Source organism: Oryctolagus cuniculus, chromosome 19, assembly GCF_051225735.1.
Source record: "Oryctolagus cuniculus isolate XC-2025 breed Fujian yellow rabbit chromosome 19, ASM5122573v1, whole genome shotgun sequence".
Lineage (NCBI taxonomy): Eukaryota > Metazoa > Chordata > Mammalia > Lagomorpha > Leporidae > Oryctolagus > Oryctolagus cuniculus.
The window spans coordinates 68,058,709-68,082,863 of NC_142885.1; the positions used below are offsets into that span (position 1 = coordinate 68,058,709).

General features: G+C 59.1%; 1 protein-coding gene and 1 long non-coding RNA gene across 7 annotated transcripts in view; both read right to left on the bottom strand.

Annotated features, from left to right (window-relative positions):
- LOC149120640 (uncharacterized) overlaps nt 1–15,438 on the bottom strand; it is a 29,330-nt gene extending 13,892 nt beyond the window's left edge. For 4 of the 6 annotated variants that reach the window (XR_016225961.1, XR_016225962.1, XR_016225960.1 and 1 more), the window contains exons 1-2: nt 14,368–15,438; nt 13,269–13,583 (exon numbers count right to left, since the gene is read on the bottom strand). This is a non-coding gene — a long non-coding RNA (uncharacterized LOC149120640). The other 2 variants (XR_016225963.1, XR_016225964.1) reach the window with 2 other exon arrangements.
- Nucleotides 1–24,155, bottom strand: part of ALG1 (ALG1 chitobiosyldiphosphodolichol beta-mannosyltransferase) — a 74,709-nt gene that overhangs the window by 26,689 nt on the left and 23,865 nt on the right. The window lies entirely within an intron of this gene.

Below are 24,155 nucleotides of genomic sequence, written 5' to 3' on the forward strand. Positions count from 1 at the left end.
ACCTGAGTCGGGGCTGAGCTGGTGTGGGGTGCAGGTCTGGAAGAGGCACGTTGTGCTGGCGGGCAAAGCCTCTGCCCATGATGCAGCCATCCCATCATGTGGGAGACCTGGATGGACCTCCTGGCTTCAGCCTAGCCTGGCCCCAGCTACTGTGGCCATCTGGGGAATGAAGCAGAAGATCAAGCTCGCTCGCTCGCTCGCTCTCCCTCGCTCTCACTCTAACTTTCAAATAAATGAATCTTTTTAAAAAAATACTTTCAAGCCTTATGCTAAAGTACTGGGCTTCCTGATAAAGACGACATCATCATCATCATCACTTCCCTTATCTTACTGATGAGGACCCTGAACGTGAAAAGCTGAAGAACCCTGCCCAAAAGCAGTGGACACAGCACCTGCACGCAAGTGAACCGAGGGGGAGCCCTGCTTTGAACACCGAAGGCCTCCAGCCTGACACACGGGCCCAGAGCGAGCCTGGACGACCCTGTGGAAATGCACCCAACTCCCATGAAGGTTAGCGGGTTGCCATTAGCTTTAAAAATGCAAGAAACTGCACTGGAACCAGGTCTTCCGTGGGGGCACGGGGGCCTGTCCAGGAAACCCATCACCAGCACTCCAGTTCCCCTCCAGGCACCGGCGTCGCACATGACCACACGACTGCTCCGTGCAGCAGGAGCCAGTGTCTGTGCTGAGGCCTTGTGAGCTCACCAGGCCACCTTCCCCTGCGAGGGTGATGTGGAACCATGCAGAGCCGGGCCCTGGTCAGGCCGCATGCATGGCCTGGTGAGCAGCCCAACATCCCAGCGCAGCCTGGACACGAGACACGGCCGAGAACAGACTCGCTGCTTCAGAGCCACAGGGACCCAGGAGCCGCTGTGGCTGCCACAGGCTCACAGACCACCATAACCGGAGGTTTTTACCATAAGCACGGGCACTTTCAAGGTCCGTGGCGCGAGCCAGGAACACTCGGATCTGCCACGCTGTCAGGCTGCGGAACCCCAACAAAGCCCACGGGCATGAGTTGAAAGCAACAAATGGAGCCGTCACAACAGGCACAAGCGACTGACCCGTGACGGTGACGAGCTCCGGCAAGCCGCAGACGCTGTCAAAGTCATCGCTCGCCGCGCGCCCGAGTGCACCTGATGTCGGCTAAGGAGAACGCGAGGTGCCCGAGCTCGCGACCCGGGGTCCAGAGAGGCAGATGCCAGCGTGCAGCCACCCATGGGCGCTTGTTTAGGAACCTACTCCCGCGGCTGTGGAGGGAGACGGCCGGAAGTCGGGGGAGGAACAGGCGGAGGCTGAGGCAGAGAACCAGGAGGGTCTACCTCGTGGAGAAGCCAGGACAGACTTCTCTGTGGAGGTAAAAATTAAGCCGAGACGCAAAGGACGGGCAGAGGGCAACCACCCCAGCAGGCACAAAGGCCCTGTGGGAGGCAAAGGTTTGGGGGCGCAATGAACCAAGAGTGGGGGGGCCAGGGTAGCCAAAGCAGGGTGAGGCTGCAGGGGTGTGGACAAGGGGGCGGGAGCTGGCGGAGACATGGGCTGCGATGTTTGTATTCTGCAGGCAGTGGGGAGCAAAAGCAGGGGTGAGGCTCTGTTTTCACCCTAGGATCCCTCAACCTGCCAGGCAGGAAGTGCAGGGTGGAGGGTGGAGGGTGGAGGGCTGAGGACTGAGAGCTGGAGCAAGATGACCTGAGCCCAGGCAGGAGGGGTGGGTGCCGGGTGCTTGGGACACCCATGTCCCAGGTCAGAGTGCTCCTGGCGACTCCACTTCCAACCCTGCTTCCTGCTAATGCAACCATGGGAGACAGGAGGCAATGGATCAAGTACTTGGGTCCCTGCCACGCATATACGAGACCTGGATTGAGGTCTGGGGCTCCTGACTTCGGCCCAGCCCAGCCTCTGCTACGGTGGGTATTCAGGTATTCGGGAGTGAACCAGTAGATGGATAGCCTCTCTTCCTCACTCTCTCTCTCTCTCTGCCTTTCAAAGAAAATGAAAATAAACACATTTTCAAATGACCAGTCAGAAGGCTGCTGCCACAGTCCGGCTGAGAAACGGTGGCACCTTCGGCAGAGAGTGAAGACAGAGAGTTGGGACCACTGGAGAGAAAGCTCAGAACCCCAGCCCCATGGATGCAGACAGAGCCCAAGAGGAGTCAGGGGCAACACCAGCCCACTGCGTGCACAGCTGGCCAGCGCAGGGCCCCTGGAGGGGGCAGAGCTGTCCACCAGCCCAGAGGAGCCCAGGCAGGAGTCAGGCATGACGCCGGGTGTTCAGAGGGGAAGTCTAGGCTGAAGACCAAGTTCGGGACTTGGCTGCTGGAGGCCAGCATGGATAGCTCCAGGCAGGGGGGCCCACCCATGAGCATGGGGCGTTCAGCATGGGGGTCCCGGCTGCTCTGAGCAGAGAGAGACGGCTCAGGGAAGCACACGTGACCGTCCCACCTCTGAGATCTTTCCCAGACCGAGCGGATGGAGCCTCTCTCTGCCTGTGCAGCGGGAGCAGGAACACTGGGCCACAGAGACGCGAGAATGTGCTCAGTCTGTTCTGCACCGCTAAGGCCATCGGAGACCCTCGTTCTTCACACCTGGCAGCCTCGTTCCCGTCTCACACCTCCCTCAGCACAGTCGCGGCCTTCATTCCCGACCCGCTCGCCCTCCCGATGCCCACAGAGCCACGGGCAGGATCCTCATCTGCCGTGGCCACATCTTCCCCTCCGGGTCCTTCTCAGAAGATGTGGGGACCTCTGGGCATGGAGCACTGAACTTCAGGGGTCAGCGGGACTGGACTCTCCAAGGACACTGGTCACCCCTGCTCTCGTCCTCTCGCTTGGAACACGGTGTCAGACCAGATCCACACATGGAGAGAGGGGGACAGGCACTCAGAAAAGTGTCACCACGGTGGGGGGAAAAATGAAAGCCACCAAACAGGCAGTAGTCAAAAGAAAGAGGGCGACAGGGCTGCAGAGAATATTCTGGACAAGGGGTTGCGATGCTATGGCCCACTGACCCCGTCCAACGTGCCCGTGCTTCTGTAGATGAGGTTCTCCCAGAACGCAGCCAGGAGCACAGTCGTGTTCGTGCTACCGTAGCTGAGTGACGCTGTCCCAGACCCCTCCCAGAGAAAGCTGGCCAAGGAGAGGAGGGAGGGAGGAGCAGACAGGACTGTACGGCTGTGTTCAAACACCTGCCAATCAGAAAGAGGAACCGGACTTGTTCAGTGTGGCGTGAGACGACCACAGCAGGAGCAGAGGTTTCCGGCCAGGATGTGGCTGATGGCAGCAGGAACTGTCCCACAGCGGCATGGCTGCCTGGAGCCATGCAGCGATCGATGTTGCCAGAAATATCCGACAGGGCAAAGGCCCTGGGGCCACCAGAGGCATGCGTGTGCAGCTCCAGCTGTGGCTGCAGGAGTTCTGGAAGGTAGGGTGAGCGTGCAGCCAGGGCTGCAGCCAGGGCCGGCGGCGGGAAGGAGGAGGAGCAGCAGAGGCCCGGCCGCCGGGCGAGGCGCTCCAGGAGAGGCCCACGCTGTGTTGCCAGGCAACATGCTCGCTGCTTCTCTGTCCTCCCGAAACCCCTCGTGAAAGCAGTAATTTGTCAGCGCTCCCAGGGTTGTGCTGTGGGGACAAGGAGGGTGGCTTTTGTCTCGAGCAAATAGCAAGCCGTCTCAAAGAGGCGTGGGTGCATTCCGTGGAAGCTGCCTCCCGCGTGCGACCCAGCTGCCGGGAGCCCAGCCAGCCAGCTAGCTCCGCAGCTGTGTGTCTCGGGCAAGTGTACCACGGGTGCTGGGCCAACGTGGACCCACTCCTCAGGCTCAATCCCACATGCAAGGTTCCCAGGGGAAAGTCATTCCTGAGCTCTGGGAGTTCCCTCAGACAGCCCCAGTCAGTGAGAACGGCACCCGCGTTTCCAAGGAGGAGGACGCCACGGACGGCGGCGAGCGCTGGCCTGCATCCTGGGAGTGGCGGGGACGTGCAGCCCACCCACTCCAGGCTGCTCTGAGCCACAGGGAAGGGCTGGCTGGGCACTTCCTGCAGCGTTCCCCTGGGCTCCCTCACGGGCTCCACCTGCTGGAGGCCAGGCTGGTCCAGGAGGCCCACAGCTCCTGCACGTGCTTGGGAGCTGGTGCCAGCCGTCGGCCGGGGGCCTTGGTCTCCTCGTGCCCTCCAGAGCCTTCCTTGCACAGAACGGTAATGAAGGCTTTGCCTAGTGCTGGCTCCCAACAGGGTAGAGATAAGGACGCTAAAGGGATCTTGGAGTCTAGGACCACAAGCTGGACACCAACACTCAGCCGAAGCATCCCACAGCAAACAGAGGGAAATTGTTCAAGGAGAGGCAGATGAACTCCACCTGTCCGTGGGAAGGTCGGTGTAACCACATGGCCAAAGCGCATCTGCGGGATGTGGCGCCCTCCTCTGGACAGCACCTGCTACACACACACACACACACACACAGATAACACACATCCCTGAAGCTGCATCCACTTCCAGCCAGAGCCCAAGACGACCTTGCCCGTGGAAGAGTGGGCTCCTCCAGCCCCAGACGCCAGTCCTCTGGCTGAACGTCGGCCTCGTCTCAGGCAGACCGGGCCGTGGCTGGGGACACGGTGGCCGTCCCTGCGAGAGGAGAATCAGCGCCCAGCGGCAGCCTGCGTGTGGGGAACGTTCAGCTTGTGGTGGTTCTTTTTCTCTGCTAATGGTGCTCTGAGCTCCACAATGAAGCTCTATATTCAAACGCTTTTAAAAGCTCCCATAACGAACAAATTGAACAAGACGGATCTCCACGTCCTCTCCCTGAACCACACGCGGCTCTCTTCCAGCCCACAGCCCTCCCCTCTCCAGCCACCGATTGCCCGTCTTCTGACCCCAGACATGTGACTCTGGGAGGGAGCTTTGGGGGTGGGGGGGGGGGGTGCATGAACCCGCCCCCTCCGCCACAGGTGATTGGTCCAAGAATGAGTGTCTGATCCAAAGAGGCCAATTAAGGCCGGAGCTGTGGTTTAGCTGTAAAGTCCTGGCTGCTCCATTGATCCAGCTCTCTGCTATTGCCTGGGAAGGCAGTAGAGGACGGTCCAAGTCCCTGGGCCCCTGCACCCACGTGGGAAACCCAGAAGAAGCTCCTGGCTCCTGGCTTCAGATCAGCCCAGCTGTGGCCATGCAGCCGTTGGAGGAGTAACCCAGGGGATGGAAGACACCTCTTTCTCTTTCTTCCTCTGCCTTTCAAATAAATAAATAAATCTTAAAGAGAGAAAGAGACAGACAGACAGACACACACACACACACACCCCAGAGTTCTTCTCTTGGATCTTTTTCTTTTTCCTGAACTGGCACTGGAACCAGACCACCGCTCCGTGATGACCAGAAGTGCAGAGAAGTACAGGAGCCGCTGCGGCCACATTCCTCCCCTCGCAGAGACAGCAAGGCCTGAGCGAGAGGAGGGCTGGTGGGGCATCAGTCTCGTCCCCGTGCCCAGCCGCACCCCAGCTTTTCTGCAGAAGGGCTTTGGAGGCTTGCAGGTCACTCCCAAAGACCTGCCCATGTCCCCTGCACCCAAGGATGTCCCCTGGGACAGACAGCAGCCCCCCCCCCAGGCAGCAACAGGTGGGAGGCAGGTGCAGAAGTGCCAGCATCTCCCTCGTGGGCCCCCCCACCCGGTGGGACCCAGCCCCAGCTGCCCAGAGGACAGTTCTGCCCAGGAAGCACCCGTGTGTCCTGCTCGTCCTTGTTGAATCAGTGCCCACTCCCCTGTCCGTGTCCCTGGGGTCACCTCCCACGACCACCACCTGCAACCCTCACCTTGTGTCAGGGTCCGTTCCAGCAGAGGGGGGTGGGGGCGCCACACTGCGATCTCAGCCTTGTCCGGCCTGGGGTGGCCGCATGAGTTCCCATCGCTCGCCTCTGGGATGAGCCCTCAGCGGGGTCTGGAAGCTCCCGGTCCCCTTCCTCACAACTACGCCATCAGTCTGTCTATTTCTTATCAAAGCTTGCTGATCTTCCATCAACCTGAAGTTCACTCCCCTGATCCATCAGCCACTCCAAAGAAGTTGGGAGTCAGAGATGGCGCCACCGGACGGATGGGGTGAGAGATGCTCCTGGCTCTGCCACACTTGGGCCTGCACACCCCAAAGGTGAACACCAGGGCAGCCTGGAGAAACCGTGTAGAAGCCTGGCACTCTCTCTCATTGTTCATCCCCGACCCGGTCCTGCACACTCATAGATAATCTGTTGAATGAATGACTACAGGTCACCCAGGAGAGAGCAGGACACACCCCAGCGTGGTGGCCAGCAGCACTGCCGTGGCTATGAAGAACATGAGGGACTCACTCCGGCCAGCCGCCTCCCCTGCACCCCACCAATCACCCGAATGCCCTGCCTTGGCTCACTCTGGTGGCCGTGGCAGACGGACGCCTGCCTGGTGGCTGTCTGCACTGTTTCTGGAATGCAGAGCTGCATGGGGACGGTCCCTAGCAGGGGCCTGAGTGACGAGCATTCTGAAAGGCCAAGCCACGTAGTCAAAGCATTCGTGCCCCCCACTCCCCAGGGTGCACTCCCAGGATTCTCCCCCGAAGCCTGGGCAGTCCCAAGCCTGGCTTGGCTCTGGCTTTCTCAGAAGCTACACTGTTCAGAGCCACCCAGGATGTCCACAGACGCGAACTAAAGGTAAGAACACTCTGTCACCCCTCGTCCTCTGTCCCTCCCACACGCTGGAGAAGTGCCAAGTCTACTCCGTCCAATTAGAAAACACCAGCGTTGGCACAGGGAGGTCACATAACCAAACACACGTGACAACTGATGACCCCACCAAAAGCACGTTTCCGGAGACCAACTTAAAACACAGCACGTGCCACATTGGGGGCACAGGCCAGGTGACGCCACAGCAAACACACTCACCCCTCCCCTGGCTGGAAGCCATCTCTCCCCCACCCTGGAAAAGGCTGCCTGAGAACGAGCCACACACAGAGACGAGCAGAGCTGAGAAAGAGAGAGACCACGTGTGCGACACAGACAGCCACTGAGTGTAACCACAACTCACGCTGCCACGCCATGAACACATGCTCCTACTTCTGTTCAAATTCGTTGGAATTGAGTTCCTCCTACTGGCCACCAAGACATCTCTCCTAATATGTTTTTTTGTGGGGGGGGGGGGGGGGTTTCTTTGATGGGAGATTTTTTTTATTTAGTAAATATAAATTTCCAAAGTACAGTTTATGGATTACAATGGCTTTCTCCCCCCATAACTTCCCTCCCACTCGCACCCCTCCCATCTCCCGCTTCCTCTCCCATTCCATTCACATCAAGATTCATTTTCAATTATCTTTATATGCAGAAGATCGATTTAGTATATATTAAGTAAAGATTTCATCAGTTTGCACCCACACAGAAACACAAAGTGTAAAATACTGTTTCTGTACTAGTTATAGCATTACTTCACATTGGACAACACATTAAGGACAGACCCCACATGAGAAGTAAGTACACAGTGACTCCTGTTGTTGACTTAACAATTTGACACTCTTGCTTATGGCGTCAGTAATCTCCCTGTGCTCTAGTCATGAGTTGCCAAGGCTATGGAAGCCTTTTGAGTTCGCTGACTTCGATCTTATTCCGACAGGGTCATAGTCAGAGTGGAAGTTCTCTCCTCCCTTCAGAGAAAGGTACCTCCTCCTTTGATGGCCTGTTCTTTCTTTTGGGATCTCACTCACAGAGATCTTTCATTTAGGTGTTGTGTGTGTGTTTTGTTTGTTTGTTTGTTTGTTGTTTGTTTGTTTGTTTGACCAGAGTGTCTTGGCTTTCCATGCCTAAAATACTCTCATGGGCTCTTCAGCCAGATCCCAATGCCTTAAGGGCTGATTCTGAGGCCAGAGTGCTACTTAGGACATCTGTCATTCTGAGTCTGCTGTGTATCCCGCTTCCCATGTTGGATCATTCTCTCCCTTTTTAATTCTATCAGTTAGTATTAGCAGACACTAGTCTTGTTTGTGTGATCCCTTTGACTCTTAGACCTATCAGTGTGATCAACTGTGAACTGAAATTGGTCACTTGGACTAGTGAGATGGCATTGGTACATGCCACCTTGATGGGATTGAATTGAATCCCCTGGCACGTTTCTAACTCCACCATTTGGGGCAAATCCGATTGAGCATGTCCCAAATTGTACATCTCCTCCCTCTCTTATTCCCACTCTTATTCTCCTATATTACAAGCATTTGTGGGCCATTTAATTCACGTGACAAATGGTGTGGACCCTGGGAATTTAAAAATGATCACTAATGGGATTAATGACATCACCTCGACCTCAATCAACCGATGCCCCTGAAGTGGAGAAAGTGGGGAGGAGACAGGTGAAGTCATCGCCCACAGTCACGCAGGTAGCAGGGCGCAGGACAGCTGGAGTGGGCCTCGGGCCGCCCACACTGCCCACAACCAGAGCCCCAGCCCCGCTGACGTCCTTCATGGAGGGCCGCCCCAACTTACCAGACGTCCAGGTGGGTGACACAGCCAACTCTGAGTCGCCCACGGGCCTGAGGCTCTGCAGGGTTCAGAGCTCCCGGCAGTGCCTGGCCGGGGGGGTGGGGGGGCAGTGGACTGCCCTGCGAGGATCAAGGGGCTGGCGCCAGGGCAAAGCCAGCAGGGAAGCATGGCCCGGGAATCTGAGAGAAGACCCGCGGGCAAGGTCGCCTTTGACGGAACAGGGAAAGGCACCAGAGGAGAGGGGACAGCAGGGATTAAGGCCGGGAAATAAGCGTCCACAGACAGACAGACGGAAACCAAGACGTGGTCCACCCATATAATGGGACCGTGTGCAGCCGTGAGCAGGAACAAAGCAGAGCTGCACACCAGCCACAGCGTGCACGAGAGCTGAAAACACGCCAGCCGCAGGACACCACGGTCCACGGGATCCACCTACGTCTGACCCCAGAGGAGGCGGAGCCACAGAGACAGAGAGCGGAGGGACAGCTTCCAGGGGAGCGGGGAGCAGGGAGCAAGTGCTGAACGGGTCCAGAGTCCCATCCGCATTGCCGAGAATGTTCCAGAACCAAATGCAGAGGTGTGCTCACCATCCCTGACTCACACGCTCTCCAGTGGGTAAAAATGGTCCGTGCCTTCCATCTGCCAGTTCACTCCCCAAATGACCGCAATGGCCCCAGCTAGGCCGATCCAAAGCCAGGAGCCAGGACCCTCCTCCGGGTCTCCCACCTGGGTGCAGGGGCCCAAGCACTCAGGTCGTCTTCCACTGCTTTCCCAGGCCATGAACAGGGAGCTGGATTGGAAGTGGAGCAGCTGGGACTCAGACCAACGACCACATGGGATGCGGGCACTGCAGAGGCTCAACCTGCTACGCCACAGCGCCCCCTTGTTTCCAATTCTGAGATTTAATTTTTAAAACTTTGCTACACTCACTTTATATTTAATTATATACATGCATGAGCACACTAATTTTTTCCTTGAAAACAGGGATACAGTATCACAGAGTGTGGGAGGCCTGACAGTGATTGTAACAGGGAAAGTGTCGTGGAGATGGTATTTCACAATACACCAGATAATACGATGTCCGTGCAACTTCATACTCTGTGTGTTAACTTCCACAATTGAGAGGAAACGTGGCATTTTTCTTCTTGGGTCTGGCTTACTCAGCATAGCGATCTCCAGTCCCACCTCATTGGCTACGAATGTCAGGATCTCATTCTTTTCTGTGGGTCAGGCTATTCCACCGTGTGTACGTACCACGTCTTCTTCAGCTGGTGGACACCCAGTGGGTTCCACAGAACTCCAGGACGCAATCCTCCTGTCTGGTTTTGTAGCCGTCAATCAGCCTCCCTCCTCCCCCTCCCTTCTCAGCCTCTGCCATCCACTCCACTTCTTCTTAAAGATTTTTTTTTATTTCTTTGAAAGGCAGAGTTACAGAGGGAGACAGAGAGAGATAGAGAGGTCTTCCATCTGCTGGTTCACTCCCTACAAGGCCACAGTGGCCAGGGCCAGGCCAAAGTCAAGAGCCAAGAACTCCATGTGGGTCTCCCATGTGGGCACAGGGCCCCAGCACTTGGGCCATCTTCCACTGCTTTTCCTACGTTCATATGCAGGGAGCTGGATTGGAAGTGGAGTAGCCGGGACTGGAACCAGTGCCTGTATGGGATGCCAGCATCACAGGGAGTGTGACCACGACCTGGACGTGGATGCCCCCAGTGCAAGCTGCCTGCCCATGGCAACCTCCCTGTCCGTCTCACCCCAGTCAGGTAAGCATTGCTGTGTAGCTTGGGCCGGGGGCCCACACACACCAGACCCAGGGACGGGAGGGGGTGTGCAGTGTGCTCCAGTCACCCTCCGGGGGCCAAGGTGGCTGAGCCATAGGGGCTCCTGCAGCAAGCACCCGTCCAGCCCCGGCCGTCACTCACACCCACCAGACAGCACATCCAGGAGCTGGACAGGGGCTGCAGCCTCCTAAGGGAGCCCCCCACTCTGCTCCCCATCCTCCCCCCTGCCTTTCACACCCAACCAGTGGTCTTCTTAAAAAGTAAACAATTAAAAGAACCTCACAAAAACAACAGAGCAGCAGAGTCCAATAGCTAACTGGAAGAAGTAACTCCCCTGCCCCGGACGCTCCGGTGGTGACCCCGGCACTCCCAGCACAGAACTCTGTGCTCCTGTGGCCCTAGAGGTGTCACACGGCCTCGGCCCGCCTCGCTCAGGCCCCTCCAGACCACACAGGCTGCTGCCAGGGACCTCCCGCCTGCCTAGTGCCACTGGCCCCAGGGCCTCTGCCCGTGCCAGTCCCCCCAGCTCACAGGGGAGCACATGGCCCAGCCAGGGGGATGGACATAGATGACCATCACCCTCACACCTCTTACTGCAACTCAGGAGGAGGCAATGGGAAAGCTGTCCAGGAGAAAAACCCAGGGGCATGGACTTAGAACTGAAGTGGCCGCAAGGCGGGCATCCGACATGAGTGCTGGTTCCAGTCCTGGCTGCTCCACTTCCAATCCAGCTCCCTGCCCCGCACCCACGTGGGAGACCCAGACAGAGTTCCAGGCTCCTGGCCTCAGCCTGGCCCAGCCCTGGCCGTTGTAGGCATTTGGGGAGCAAACGAGACGATGAAATGTATCTCTCTCCCTCTCTCCCTCTCTCCCTCCCTCTCTCTCTCCCTCTCTCCCTCTCTGTCTCCCTCTCTCTCTCCCTCTCTCCCTCTCCCCCTCCCTCTCTCTCCCTCCCTCCCTCTCCCTCCCTCTCTCCCTCTCTCCCTCTCTCCCTCTCTCCCTCTCTCCCCCCAACTCTGCCTTTCAAATAAATAGAATTTTAAAAAGTAAGAATTGAGAGAAGACTGAGTAATTGAACTGACGACTGCTCAGGAGATGGGAGGCAGGAAAGAGGCTCCAGGCAGAGAGGACTACGGGGTGAGGCCTCGGAGGCGGGAGCATGGTCGTTCCAGGACCGAGCGCTGCCACAGACAGAGTCCAGCCTCCCAAGGAGAGAGAGGACGGGCCAGCCAGCAAGGGTTCCCATGGACAAATCAGCCACCGGACTCCCGCTTCTGCAGCAGGGACTGGAAGCCAAGGCCATGCTAACCCTCGCACCTTCACCATCCCACACACAGTCGCGCGGCAAAGCAAACGCTGGGCTGTCCTAGCGATGAGGAAGACGACGGCTCGGAGAGGCTGGATGGCTCATCAGCGGCCTGGCCGAGAAGTGGGGAACCAGACCTGTAACTGGGACGGGGCGGGGCGGCACAGAGCCCCCAGGACTGGCTCTGAGCCTGGCGTCCATCCACAGCCCCCTCGCGTGGTGGCCCCGAGGCACAGAAAGGCAGAGCAGCGAGGACAGCCGGAAGGACGCACACGCTGCAGGCGCCTCCTCCTGGGGCTGCAAGCTTCATAAATGAGCCCGCAGAGGCCGACTCTGCTGTGAGTGGAGGGCCTCAAGGTCGGTCCCCGGGGAGCTGTCAGCACCGGCAAGCAGGAGCTCAGCTTCCCTGGGGACGACGAACACCGTTCCCAGCACGTTAACTCCCCAGCACCCCGAAGACCTCCGGTGGGCAGGCCGCACCCCTGCACCCCCAGACCCTCACAGACACAAATATCACAAGGCGCACCCCCCACCCCGCTTATTCCCAGGAGGGTCCCGACAAGAAGACAGCCACACAGAGCGCAAAACTGCAGAACCGTCCCAATCGCCCAGCTCCGCTTGCTGCCGGAGGGAAGGGAAACAGGGTGATCTGGTGACCGCTCAAGAAACCACGAATGCCAGGCTGCCTGATGTGTGGTTCCACAGGCAGGGCTGTGTCCCACAGACGCACCTGCTGGGTAGAGAACGGGCATGCGCTGAGCTACCCCTGCGTCGGTGTGTTCAACAGCAAATCGCAATGTTGATGCACCTCTGCACCACTAGAAAAAACAATGAGGGAGGGGCCAGCACCATGGTACAGCAGGTTAAGCCCCTGCCTGCAGTGCCGGCATCCCATATGGGCACTGGTTCAAGTCCCGGCTGCTCCACTTCTGATCCAGCTCCCTGCTAGTGGCCTGGGAAAGCAGTGGAGGATGGCCCAAGTGTTTGGTTCCCTGGTATCCATGTGGGAGACTTGGAAGAAGCGCCTGGCTCCAGCCTGGCCCATCCCTGGCTGTTACAGTCATCGGGGGAGTGAACCAGCGGATGGAAGATCTCTCTCTGCCTCTTCCTCTCTCTGTAACTCTGACTTTCAAAGAAATAAATCTTTAAAAAGAAAGAAGGAAGGAAGGAAGGAAGGAAGGAAGGAAGGACGGACAAGGGGGCTGTTTGTGTCGTGACAGGACCGGATCTCCAAGATGGCTTTGGGGACAACAGTGCCCATAGCACGATGAATCCACATGTGCACGATACACACAGACATGTAACAGGTACACATGTGTAACGTGCACTCATGACTAAATGCACACCTGTGCCTACAGGTGCTGAGAGAGCCCCAGGCAAGTCAGGCAAGTTAGTAACCCTGGCTTCCCCGGCAACAGGACTCGGTGGTCAGGTCCTGGGCAGCTGCCAGCAGTGCCTACGAATGACAGGAGACCCCTGCTCATCGCTCCCACTCACCTGTGGGGAAGCCTCTCTTTCTCATGACAGGATTGTGCCCCTTAGCCCGGCAGGTGCGTCCGTCTCAGCACCGCTGGCACTCAGGGCCGTCCTGCGCACCGCAGGTCAACAACACCCGCTCCCCCTTCCACCACATGCCAGCACCCACCTCGCGTGACGTCAACCCCAGAATGTCTCCAGACACCGCCCAATGCCCACAGGGGGCCAAGCTCACCTCAGATGAGACCACCTTGCGCAGTTCGCACCCAGCGCTGGCCTCCAGGAAACATTCAGCAGGTGCCACGGTCATCACCGGAAGCTGAGGTTACTCAGTGGCCGAGGGGCAGGGGCAGGATTTGAACTCTGTCCTGCACAGATCCAGAATATGGGTCGTCAGCCCCCGCCGCCAGCATGCTCAGAGCCCGCGGCTGTCTCTGGTTCTGATGAAGGAATCGTCCCACATCTTTGAGTCACTCCCGTCTTGGAGCGCCCAGGTGACAGGGACCTGCAGGCTCAGCCGGCCTATGGCTCCCGTGAGCACAGGGACCACCTGTGACACAAAAACCAACGGTGAACGCCTGCACTGCCGGCGCCCAAAGCTGCAGGGAAGGGCCCGCCCCAAACAACACTACAAGGGACTCTGCTGGCCCAAGGACGTGGCAGCTGCAGGGGATGGTGGGGGCGACAGCTGAGTTCCCATCAGGCTGAGGGCCATGTCCAAGGCACCCAGACAGAGTCCTAGGGCAGGGGCCAGCTGGGCCGGAGCAGAGAACAGAGCGGCAGAGGCCGGTCCCCCAGGCCCGGGTGCCTCTGGGAGGGCCTCGCTAGGACACAGGGCTTCCCCTCTGGGCAGCTAGAGCCACGGACTCCTCCCCGTGACTGGGGAGGCCACCAGGTGTGGGACTCTCAGCCCTGACTCAGGAGAAGGGCCCGTGGGCTCAGTCCTCTGCACAGGGAACCTGGGAGCCCCGGCTGCGTGGATGATGGTGGCAAACCCTGGCTGGGGTCCACACGTCCCACCTCACCCACTTCCTGTGCGCCCCCTTCCTCCACACAGCCACCCTGGCCCAGCACCACCTGACAGGTGCAAGGCAGGTCCCTCTCTGGAATCTCAGCTCCCAGATGCAGGCCGAGAGCCGGCTCCAGGAGACACCACCGCCCACACTCCCCATCACTGGGGCCTGGGCAAGGCTGCGTCCTGTGATGAGGCTTCCCCCTCCCACCTGGCTCATCACCTCCCGCCATCCACGGGGGGCGGGGCAGGGGGAAAGGCAAGGGGGAGGGGGGCTCAGAAGGGAGGGGCGTCCTGCATTTCTGTGCAGCTCAAAACCCACCTGCAACTCTGCAGCTTAAGACACTTGCCCGTCCTCTCTCTGGTCAGGAGCCTGGGCTCAGCCTCTCGCCAGCCGGGGCTGCCCCGAGCTCACGTGGGTGAGGGCAGACCTCGTTTCCTTGCGGCCAGGGCAGCTGAGCGTCTCTCTCCTCCACGCCCCTCTTGACACTCCCGCCTGATCAGGTCAGGCCCACCTGGATGGTCTCCCTTTTGATTGGCTCCAGGCAAAGTGCAGTGGGAGGGGCTCTGTGACGTTAGCAAATCCTGGCAACTGTTCCCTCTTGCAACCATGGGTCCTGCCCACCCCCCAGGAGGAGGTGGCACGGGCGTGGACCTGGGGGGCTGCCTCCCACACAGAGAGCCCTGATGGACCACATCCCTAGGACAGCCAGCCTCTGGCAGCCACAGCCCACAGGAAACAGGGCCGAGCCTGGATCTCCAGACACCCCCAGATGTCCTGTTGGCCCATGAGCCTTTGTGTCGCAAGTGGTGTTTTGGGTGCCCTGGGAGCTGGGCTCCCGCTTCAGGGTCAGCCGCTGCGGCCGTGCTGGGGTGAGGAGGAGGATGGGGTGGGCTTTAGAGGGGGAGGAGAGTGGAAGGGTCCCTGTGTTTCTTACTAAAGAACAGCCCCGAAAGGCTCCAGACTGGGTCTCACTGAGCCGGCTCACTGCCCGGCCCCAGTGCCTGGAGCTGGGACCATGGATCAGCACTGAGCGCCCAAGCAGGGGTCAGGGTAGGATTAAAAGTGGGGGTCCGTGTCTGCCCAGCAGAAAGTCCGGGGAGCAGCGGGGGTACAGGGAGCCCTGTAGAGCCCCGCCCCGGCCTGGGCTGCACCGTGGTCACACACGCAGCCGCCACCACCACCACCCGGCACCGTCCGCCAGGCCCCCTGACTCTGCTGCCGCTCCCCACAGAGGTCGCCGGCTCCGGGCTCCAGCCACACAGGTGCAAACCTGCACTTGCTGCCCGGCCACGGCACTGGCGGGAGCACTGTGGCCATCTCAGTTTTCACGGCCAAGCAACTGGGGACCAGAGGGAGTGACGCCCCCACGCCACAGCCACAGGTGCTTTCTCCCCCGTCGATCAGCGGGGTTTCCGGCAGGAGCTGTCAGCACCCGGCTTGGGGCTGGGATCTGAGTTTAAAATCGAGTCCCGGCCGGTGCCGCGGCTCACTAGGCTAATCCTCCGCCTGTGGCGCCTGCACCCCGGGTTCTAGTCCCGGTCGGGGCGCCGGATTCTGTCCCGGTTGCCCCTCTTCCAGGCCAGCTCTCTGCTGTGGCCTGGGAGTGCAGTGGAGGATGGCCCAAGTGCTTGGGCCCTGCACCCCATGGGAGACCAGGAGAAGCACCTGGCTCCTGGCTCCTGGCTTCGGATCAGCGGCGGCCATTGGAGGGTGAACCAATGGCAAAAGGAAGACCTTTCTCTCTCTCTCTCTCACTGTCCACTCTGCCTGTCCAAAAAAAAAAAAAAAAAAAAAAAGATCGAGTCCCACAGACACAGCCCGGGGTGGGAGTGGATGCTCTGCCGCCGGACAACTGTTGGGAACAGGAACAGGGAGGTCCCCTCCGTCCACATTCCTCCTTTCTCAGGACACTCATGTGGTCATCAGGATGCCTGGTGGCCACGAAGAAAATCTCCTGGTGCCGTCAGCCCTCCTGCCCCCTGGTGGCAGGACAACCCCACAACCAGAGCATCCACTCACAGCCATTTGATGCTGGGTGTGAACACCATGTGGGTGGCGCCCCCTGGAGGTTAGCAATGCAACCGGGCACAAGTGCCCCGGCCCTGCCAGTCCCTCCCAAGTCAGCCTCTGCGGCGTGGACACTTCCCTTCCACGCTGAGTCCCTCGTACAGGACGCAGGAGCAACAGGGGCACCGAGTGCTCGGACGCTCGGGGTCTTGCACCTCCCAGCTCCGACGTTCAGGGCCCACTCGTTCTTTGTCTGGGGGGCCTGTCCTGTGCCTTGGGGAGTCTTTGGCAGCACCCTTGGCCCCATCCTCCAGAGGTGCCAACCAGAAATGTCTCCAGACACCGCTGGGGGAGCCCAGTCGTCCCCTGCTTGAGAATCCCACGTAAATCAGCCTCGGCCACGCCGGTGACACTGCATCCGTGGGACAAGGACAGAGTCAAGAGGTGCGGGAGGTGGCAAAGAGACGGGAAACCAGGAGCCGGTTCCTGCTGCGGGGCCCCAGGGGAAGGCGCAGGGCAACCACTGGCTGTGCCCCCACCAACAGTTCAGACCGGAAACCCACACGAGCAGACGGTGCACCACCAAAGCTGAAGGTGCCCCTCAGAGACCAAAGGGGGAAAAAATGAAGACGTGGACAAAAATGGAGATTAGGGAAGGCCGGGCGGCTGGGGTACTTCCTAGCCTTTCATGAGGGAGACTTCCAGCAGGTACAAAAAGGAGAGATACACGGCCAAGCCATGTACCCCCAGCCCGTCAGCGAGCACCAGTCCAGATCCCGCCAGAGTGGAGGGATTTTAGAATCTTTAAAGAGATCTGGACACGGTGGATTTTATCTGCAGCACACCAGCATGAGCACCCTGCCTGAGGGTTTGAACCATTTTGACCTTTGTTTTGACCTCCATGCTGCCATATGTACCGGAGTCCTGGCTCTGCTTCCCATCCAGCTCCCTGCTAACACACACCCAGGCAGGCACAGGTGACAGCTCAGGCACCTGGCTCCCTGTCACCCACCTGGGAGACCTGGCTGGAGTTTCAGACTCCCAGCTTCAGCCTGGCCCAATCCAGGCTGTTGTGAGCGTTTGTGGCGTGAACTAGCAAATGAAATCTCTCCCTCTCCCTCTCCCTCTCCCTCTCCCTCTCCCTCTCCCTCTCCCTCTCCCTCTCCCTCTCCCTCTCCCTCTCCCTCTCCCTCTCCCTCTCCCTCTCCCTCCCTCTCTCTCCCTCTCTCTCCCTCTCTCTCTCCCTCTCCCTCCCTCTTTCTCTCTCCCTCTCTCTCCCTCTCTCTCTCCCTCTCCCTCCCTCTTTCTCTCTCCCTCTCTCTCTCTCTCTCTCTCTCTCCTCTTCCTCCTCCTCGTGAGAAAAGATGGAGAGAAATGCTGAAGAAAGAACAGGTCCGGTTTCCACGGCCGTGGCCACTGAGGCAGAGCCCGTGTGTTACCCGGCTCCTGAATGACACTTGGGTGCAGTGTCAGCTGCCTGCCCTCCCTACCGCCCCTCGAGAACAGGCCTGCATCTTGACAACCGATTAAGAGAAGAGGCGAAGAGAGGAAGCCACTCACCGCTGGCCTAGTTCCTAAGGAATCGAGCCTCTGCCTGAGGGCCATTCCCAGGACTTCTTCAAGGATACAATGATTTATCGACGGCCGTAATTAAAAAGCAGTGTCAGAAGCGGCGTCAGCATTTTCCATCGTGCTCACGTGCGAGCCAGAGCGGTGCCGTCAGGTGGGCTGGGGGGGTGGGGGGCGTCTTGCCTCCTCTGTCCAGAAAAGCGCACTGCTGTGGGTGCTGGCACTGGGGCCAAGCCTCTGGCCTGGGGTGGACGTCCATGGGTGCTCTGAGCTCCCTGTGCCACCTCCAGCCCGCTGTCGCCCAGGGGATGACGGATGGGTGTCACTCTGGGTGTGTGGCCCTGGGGTGAGGGTGGCTCTGACCGCACTGGGAGCGGTTTTTCCATCGGTGTCTTTGCTGTGGCCCTAGGAACCCAGCAGTCCACATCAGAGAATGGAGCTGACGGCAGGAAGCCGGCTCTCTCCTGCTTACCACTTAGCGAGGTTTCCTTCCTTCTCTGAAGGGAGCATTCGGGAGGCTGCAAGGGAAATGGAGATGGCAGAACAGAACTCCTGGACGCGCACAGGGTACTGGCCCTCACAGCGGTGCTCAAGAGGCCAAGTGCAAGTGTGCCCTGTGCCCGGGCAGCCTGCAGAGTCCCGCCTGACCGTCAGCAGGCAGGAACTCAGCAAGGCTGTGCACGGGCACACGCATGAAAGATCCCTGTTGTGGTCTGCCTTGTGACGCAGCGGGTGAAGCATGTTCGAGTCCCAGCTGCTCCACTTCCATCCGGCTCTCTGTGATAGCCTGGTAAGACTCTGGAAGACGGCCCAGATGCTGCTGCCCCCATGGGAGACTCAGGTGGAGCTCCAGGATCCTGGCTTTGGCCTGGCTCACACCTGGCTTTTGCAACCATTTGGGGAGTGAATGAACAGATGGAAGATCTCTCTCTCTCTCTCTCTCTCTCTCCCCTCTGCCCCACAACTCTGCCTTAACGGCAAGGCAGACGGTGGGCCCACCACGGTGGCCGTGGTTCCTTCTTTTCCCAGCTGACTTCAGACCACATCCTCTGCTTCTTGCTTGTTCAGATCATACCCATACCTAGGCACCTGCACGCTACCTAGCAGGCAGTCGGGGGGAGGAGTCTGTTCAATTAAATGCAGCAAAGATTTGTAGAATGCTGCTAGGGAGAGGGTCCCATGCCATGGGCCAGGGAGGGACAGGAGTGAAAGGGCCCAGCCCCCCTGTAGTAAAGAGGAGGCAGAGCTGTCGGCCATGGCCTGCAGTCTAGCAGGAGGTGAGAGTGATGCTGCCTCAGAGGCGGAAGTGAAGCGGACGGTGTGGGAGCCCCCTTGGGTGCCGGCTCCAGTGACAGCTGTGACGGCTGCAAGAGACTGAGCAGTGGGCGCCACTCGTGTGACCTGAAGCCCCTTGGAGGCTGCTCTCGTCCTGACCTCCAGGTCAGGGAGGAACAGAGAACGGCTTTCCTCTATCACAAGTCAAGGAACAGTCTAGAATGTTGGCCAAAAAAAAAAAGAGAGAGAGAGAGAGAGGGAGATTATTTTTTCATGACTTTTTCAAAAGATTTATTTATTTATTTGCAAGGCAAAGTTTCACAGATGGAGAAACGGAGAAAGAGATCTTCCATGTGCTGGTTCACTCCCCAGATGACCGAGGCCAAGGCTGGGCCAGACTGAAGCCAGGAGCCAGGAGCTTCTTCCAAATCCCCCACACGGGTACAGGGGCCCAAACACTTGGGCCGTCTCCCACTGCTCTCCCAGGTGCATAAGCAGGGAACTGGACCAGAAGTGAAGCACTAAGTCTGCCTGCAGTGTCGATAGCCCACATGGGCACCGGTTCGTGTCCCGGCTGCTCCTCTTCCAGTCCAGCTCTCTGCTGTGGCCTGGGAAAGCAGTAGAAGATGGCCCAAGTGCTTGGGCCCCTGCACCCATGTAGAAGACCCAGATGAAGCTGCTGCTCCTGGCTTCAGCATGGCCTGGCCCTGGCCGTTGTGGCCAATGGGGAATGAACCAGCAGATGGAAGATCTTTCTCTTTCTGTTTCTCCCCCTTTCTGTGTAAGTCTGCCTTTCAAATAAATACATGAAATTTGTTTAAAAAGATCTGGAACGGAACCCTCAAGGCAGCTAACAGTGGCAAGAACAGAGTGCATGCACATCAGTGCTCAAGCTGCTCACAGAGTCCCGAGCGCTTGTCGCCCAAGAGGCGCAGGGAGCCAACAGCCCGAGGCACACGGGTGCCAGGTGGGCCCCAGAGCTGCCAAGAGACACAACGGTTTGACATCAGGCAGCTGCTGCTGGGTGGCGAGGCCCTGGGCTGGCTCCCACGGTGCTGGCGGGAGACCCACAAGGATCAGCAGCCACTCAGGGGCGCAGCCGCACGGCTGGGCAGGGCGGGGCCGGTGCCTGCTCCTGTCCATTGCAGACACCGTCCTTGTCCCAACGCCCCTCCGGGCGCCTCTGCGGAGACGAATGTGTTAGCCTTGAATCTGGCTGCAGCATCTCCACCCACCGCAGAGCTGTCAGATGCCATCAAGACGAGAACTGGCAGGCCTCGGCAGATGACGCTTCAGGGAGAGACGATTCCCAGCCCTCCCCCCCCGCCCCCAGCAGGGCTTCCTGATGGCCGGGGCAGCAAGGGACAGAGTCCACCCCGGGAAGGTCAGACTCCCTGTGAGTGTCCCCGGTCACCACGTGCAACGCTGAGGTTCTCACCAGGGTCCCACGTCCTTGACCTCAGAGGAAGGCAAGCAGCCCTGGGGGGCTCGGGGCAGGTGCACCTCCTCGCACAGAGCCGGGCAGTGGCTGGAGTGCAGTTCTGCAGAGGGGTGGGCCCATGGCTGGCGAGGGTCTGGGGCAGGTTAGGACCTCGGCAGGTGCCACCGGGAGGGGCTCTGGAGAGCGAGCACTGGGGCTCTCAGTGTGACCTGGAAAAGAGCCCCCAAGGCTCAGCAGTTAGCACAGTTAGCAGTTAGACCCCCACGCCTCTGGTACAGGGCGTGGCCTGAGTCCGGGCTCCCCTGCGTCTGAGCCAGCCTCCTGCTAACGTGCACCCTGGGAGGCAGCCGTGATGGCTCAAGGACTTGGGTCCCTGCCACCCAAACTGAGTTCAGGGCTCCTGGTGCAGCCTGGCCCTGCCCTGCTGTTTTGGGTATTTAAGAAGTGAACCAGCAGATGCAATCTATCTCTCTCTCTCTCTCCCTCTCTCCCCTTCTCAAATAAACTTAAACTTAGGAGCGTCGTGAGCCCGCCACCGTCCTGAGCCCTGGCTTTAGGGAGCATCCTGGGCGTTATGAGTGACAGGCCCAGCTCTGAAGGGTTGGGGCGCAGAGCGCAGAGCCCAGGGCTGGCGTGTGGGTCCCTCTGAGCCCCCAGGCTGCGGGGGCCGTGCGGTCAGTCGGGCTGGCGGCGCGGCACAGAGGGGGGCATCCCCTGCACCACAGGTGCGTCTCTGGGAGCGGCTGGCGCTCAGGTTCCATGTGGCCCCGCGGCAGCCATGCAGTCATAGCTCCTAGATAGTGCTCACCACCTCCCGGAGCTCATCCGGACCTCTGCCCTCCCAGTCCCACGCTCCCCTCCCCGCGCCAGCAGCGCAGCCCCTGACCTCTGCCACGCGCACCCTCGCCAGAGGGCACGGGGACGCACATGGAACACGGGTGCCTGGTGACCCGGATCCATCACCTCCGGGAGGATCAGGCAGCACCGGAACCCAGGAGGACGCCCCGAGGGACCTGGTGGGCTCTGCAGGAGAGCCATCAGAGAAAGCCCCGCCCCCTCTGCGGAAGGATCTGGAACCCAGCGGAAGCAGCGATTTTGCCGGCAGTGCTGATGATGCTAATTAAAGCGTAGGAGAGCAAACACCGGCTCTTCACCCAAGCGGTGCTCAGACTATTTCCCACGAGAGTTTGTTGAAAACTACTCTAGATGATCAGAGCCCCCAGCCAGGTGTGGGCTGTGTGTGCAGGTGTCTACACACGTGTGTGTGCTCATGCTGCTCGCCTGAGCTCACTTCTTGGAGCAGCACAGCGCCTGCAAGTCCTAGGAGACCAAATAAGAAAAACCACAATTCCCTAAGTCTACAGCTTGGGACATCTTTGGCACCAGTTTGAATCCTGGGTACTCCATTTCCAATACAGATCCCTGCTAATGGCCTGGGAAAGCAGTAGAAGATGCCCCAAGTGCTTGGGCCCCTGCACCCGCGTGGGAGACCTGGAAGAAGCTCCTGGCTCCTGGCTCGGGCCCTGTACCATCCCTGTCAATTGCAGCCATTTGGGGAGTGAACCAGCAGATGGAAGACTGCTCTTTCCCAATCTCTCTCTCTCTTTCTCTCTCTGTTCAAATAAGTAAAATAAATCTTTAAAACACACACACACACAAAAAAAAAAAAAAAAAAAAAAAAAAAACAGCATAAGAAAACAAGTTCAGGTTAGGAACACCTGTGATGTCACCAGCACCTGTGATGTCACCAGCACCCATGAACTGGGAGAGCAAGAGGAGGCTGTGGGCCTCCGAGGGAGGCCAGTGGCACACACGCCTTCACATGCATTCGATCAACACCTGGCCTGTCCCAGCCCCGGGAAAAGGGCGGCCAAGCAGACACACGCAGCCCCTCCTCTGCTGAGCTCACGCCCTCCAGCAAGGAGACAGAGAACAAGGAAGAAATCCAAGTGAGATCAGCGCATACTGAGGTCAGTGCTTTAGAGAAAATGAACTGGGTCACACACAGAAAATGACAGCTGGGGGGACCAGAGTTGTGGCGCAGCGGGCTAAGCCAGGGCCTGGACGCTGGCATCCCGTGTCAGAGTGCCAGTTCACGACCCGGCTGCTCCACTTCAACTCCCTGCCGATGCGCTCAGGAGAGCAGTGGGTGACGGCTCAGGTCCTGGGGCCCCTGCGCCCGCGTGGGAGACCCGGGTGGAGTTCCTGACTCAGCTCCTGGCTTTCGCCTCGGCCTAGTCCTGGCCATGGCAGCTATTTGGGGAGTGAACCAGCAGATGAAGACCTTTCTTTCCCCCCTCTCTAACTCTGCCTTTCAAATAAATCAAGCACATCTTGAAAGAAAGCAAGGAGGGAGGGAGGGAGGAAATGACTGCTGGGGTGCGGGGCACAGGCTCTGCCTACCTGTGGACATGGGAGGTGCTGAGCCTTGCAAAGTGAACAGATTCAGATTCCTGTGCTGGGTCAAGATCCCTGCAGCCAGGGATTTGGTTCCTGTCACTCATCCCTTGGGAGTGAGGAAAGCAGAAGAGGGGGCAGAAAGGAGCAGAGCACGTGGTCCCAGCTGGAGCCCACCCTGAGGCCGGGGCCAGGGGGCCAGGGGCTGGGCCTGGGATGTCCTTTGTCCTCCTCTGTCAGTCACTCACAGCCTGGACTGCTGGGGGAGGAAGCCATGTGGAGCACCCCCCACCCAGGCCAGGGGAGGTAGGGCTGGCTCTCAGGAGCACAGGGCAGTTGATTGATTAACGATTAGCCGCCACCCTCACAGGAGAGGGTGGGGTCCCGCTGGCCCAGGAGGGGGTCTGGGTGGGGCACAGCTTCCACCTTGTAGCCCTGCTCTCAGCAACGTGGGAAGTCATTTAAAATTTTATTTATTTATTTGAAAGACAGAGTTACAGAGGGAGAGGGAGGAAGAGGGAGAGAGAGGTATCTTCCATCTGCTGGTTCAGTCCCCAAATGGCTGCAACGGCGGGAGCTGGACAGGAGCTTCTTCCGGGTCCCCTGTGTGGATGCAGGGGCCCAAATCCTTCACTGCTTTCCCAGGCCATTAGCAGGGAGCTGGATGGGAATTGGAGCAGCCGGGACTCAAACTGGCACCCATATGGGATGTTGGCACTGTAAATGCCAGCCCCTCTTCTTTTTAAAAATTTGTTTATTTTTTATTATTTGAAAGGCAGAGTTACAGAGGGAGGGAGCAAATGGCAGCAATGGCTGGGGCTGGGCCAGGCAGAAGCCAGGAGCAAGGAGCCAGGAGCCAGAAAGTCCAGCGGGGTCTCCCGGGCGGGTGGCAGGGGCGCAAATGGTTGGGCTATCTTCCACTGCTTTCCCAGAAGCAGGGAAGGCACCTGGGGAAGCAGGAAGCTGGATCAGAAGTGGAGGAGCCAGGACTCGAACCCGCACTCGTATGGGATGCCAGCACTGCACCACAACGCCGGCCCCGATGCTGTTCACGTGTTGACCACACAGCCAGAGCTCAGAAGCCACCATGCCCCGGTTCCTCCCAGCCACTCACGGACAGCACCCCTACTCTAGCCAAAGAACTCTGGAGTGTTTGTCACAGCACCCTCACCCCAGGGACACAGGAGGTGCCACACAACCACCCTGCGTGAACAGCAGAGACAAAGCCCCCCGAAAGGCAGGCCCCTCACTCCTGGAGCGCCTGCACGTGAGCACCTGCCGTGCCCCTGGTCCTGGGTAAGGGGCAGGTCCGCGGCACCACCAGCTGTCCGGTTAGCCGTGAGAATGCACCGCGCTATTTTCTCCCCTAGCAACTTTACCAAGCTTTGCCCCCAAGTGCCCCACCCACCCACCTCCC